Below are 2,600 nucleotides of genomic sequence, written 5' to 3'. Positions count from 1 at the left end.
TTAATTTCATTGAGACTTTGAAAAACTCAAACATTTATTACAATCATGATGCACAATTTGTCCTATACATTCTTGATTAAATAAATAAATAAATAAAATGACAGCCACCAAAAAACAGAATACAAAAAATAATTGGTTATAATTTCTAACCAAAATCACCTGATGTAATGGTGGGAAATACGAGCTTCTGAGGAGCACTTGAACGCAGCATGAGTGCAGATGTTGGTGTTGACGCGCCGGGGCGCGCGGTGCGGGTGTGGTTAAAACTCCTGGGAATGTTTTGCTAGCGAAGGAGCCGTTTGCCCCGGTCTGATTTAAACAGTTTAAATTGAGTATAAAGTACCTTTGACCTGTCGCCAAGCCTCCGGTAGGTGAACCGCTCAGTCTGACACCAGCTGGGTTAGTTTTTGTGAAAGCAGATGTAGTTACACGGACGCTTTAGTTCACTGTCCCTTTAAATGGCGAGTCGAGCCTCTTTCTTGTATTTCAGCATATAGGATATACTGGAACAATGTTGGTTACTGTAGAGTGTATTGTTTTAGGAAATGTGTATTGTGGTACTTCTCTAAATGGAGTAACACAAGTGCCCACTGTTACTTAATATGTCTTTATAATACTTGTCCTGTCTTTATAATAATTGAGCCTTTTCCACTCCTAAAGAATGTATAATTAGTTTGATCAGTTGCAGAAGCATAGGATATACTAATATCTTGCAGAGGTGAAAGGAGAAGGAATAGTTTAACTTTATTTACTCGTGTTTTTTCCCAGCAGTGTCCTGCTTCACCTGTAGCTCCACATATTCACACCTGTTAGCTGCCCAGTACAACCAGTCTGCTGCTGGTGACTACTGGAGCAGCTGGGGGTTAAAGGAAAAATCCACCCTTTGATTCTCTGATGTGTATCATCAATCTGAGATGTTCAATACAGTCCAAAGCAGTTATTTTGAACAAATGAAGTGTTGTAATTTACGTTTTTCGTGAACCCACTTTCCCTCAACCTCCAACAGTGTTACAAGGTTTTAGGGTGGATTTTTCCTTTTTAAGTGCCTTGCTCAAGGACTTCAGTCAAACACTTTGCCAGGTTTTTCCAGGCGGCTCAGGGATTCAAACTGGCAACCTTAATGGCAGTGGTGGAAGAAGTACTGAGATCTTTTACTTAAGTAAAAGTAGCAATACAACAATGTAAAGATACTCCATTACAAGTAAAAGTCCTGCATTCAAAATCTTACTTAAGTAAAAGTACATAAGTATTGGCAGCAAAATGTACTTAGAGTATCAAAGTAAACATACTCATTATGCAAACTGTCCTCATTTAGAGAGTTATATTTTTCACAAATTATTGGAATATTAATACTGATTTATTGACATACATGTGCAGCATTTTAAAGTTGTCAACGTGAAGCTAATCTTAACATTTTAGCTATACTTGTATAATCTATAACAATGCTATTTTATAGTTATTTTATAAAGATGATCAAATGTTTTAAATATAAAATATTGATCTGAAAAGTAACTAGTAACTATAGCTGTGAAATAAATGTAATGGAGTAAAAAGTACAATATTTCCCTCTAAAATGTAGTGGAGTATAAGTACAAAGTAGCATAAAAAAAGTACCTCAGAACTGTACTTAAGTACAGTACTTGAGTAAATGTACTTAGTTACTTTCCACCACTGCTTAACGGTCACAAGCCAGCCTCTCTGACCTTTAGGATCCCATCGTCGCCCCGACTTCAAACCAATCTCTGCTCTCTGCCAATCTGTGGATTCTGTGGTTCGTCCTGCTTTACACTTTATTTTCTCCCTGTGTTGTTGTGTTAGCAGGCAGGATGGAGCAGTGTTTGGTGAAGCCGGCTGCCAAACAGAAACCCAAGCCGGTGAGAAGAAACACTGAACCATCAAATACACAACATTGATTCACTTGATTCTTCTTGTAATTCTTGTAACTGTACAGTATAAATAGCCCAAAAAACCGACAAATCCCTATATTTACCGGAAACACAACATTTCAGAGGATTGCAAACACCATACCACAGATGAAAATACAGCCTGTTACACAAAACACACTCAGGTCTCACAGTGTCTCCTCTTCTCTTCTCCTCTCCATAGCCCAAGCCTCCTCCAAAGCCTACTGAGGTACTGTAATGACACCAAGCCTTTGATTAGCAGTATCTGCCCAGGCTAATCATGTGTTTGCCTGGTGCGGCTGTTTACGTCTGCTAAAAGAATATGTGCAGTGTTGTGGAGTGTTTTTTTTTCTTCTGTATGACTCTAGAATATAATAGCAAGTCCATATGCTTCTGTTAATAATTAATTCAGAAATTATCTTTGCAGATAAATGGAAATAAGCCAGGGAGAAGGGAGAAACCGACGCCTGTGGTTCCTGGACGACCTTCAGATGCTGTAAGTCCAATATGAATAATTTCTCACTCTATTTACTCATATTGAGCACTAAAATATAGTCTGAGAGTTAAAGTACTTGGGTTAGACCGATACATCGGGCCAATATTGGCCTTTTATTACATTTTCTGATATTAGCCAGTCATGTTGTCAACTGTCGATAATGATGAAGATTCCTCCCTGATCATTTATTTTTTTCATTT

The 2,600-nt window shown here is 38.0% G+C and overlaps 1 long non-coding RNA gene across 1 annotated transcript; it reads left to right on the top strand.

Annotated features, from left to right (window-relative positions):
* Positions 1-268: 268 nt before the first annotated feature.
* LOC139650181 (uncharacterized) lies at positions 269-2,387 on the top strand. Its single transcript, XR_011695636.1, has 4 exons — positions 269-367; positions 1,819-1,874; positions 2,107-2,133; positions 2,332-2,387. It is a non-coding gene; the product is annotated as an uncharacterized lncRNA (long non-coding RNA).
* Positions 2,388-2,600: the final 213 nt, after the last annotated feature.

The sequence above is a fragment of the Centroberyx affinis genome, unplaced genomic scaffold, assembly GCF_046629955.1.
Source record: "Centroberyx affinis isolate AG114_WGS23_722 - 3 ecotype Tasmania unplaced genomic scaffold, CSIRO-AGI_Caff_v1 ptg001455l_1, whole genome shotgun sequence".
NCBI classification, from domain to species: Eukaryota; Metazoa; Chordata; class Actinopteri; order Beryciformes; family Berycidae; genus Centroberyx; species Centroberyx affinis.
This window is presented reverse-complemented; position numbering and strand designations above follow the sequence as displayed.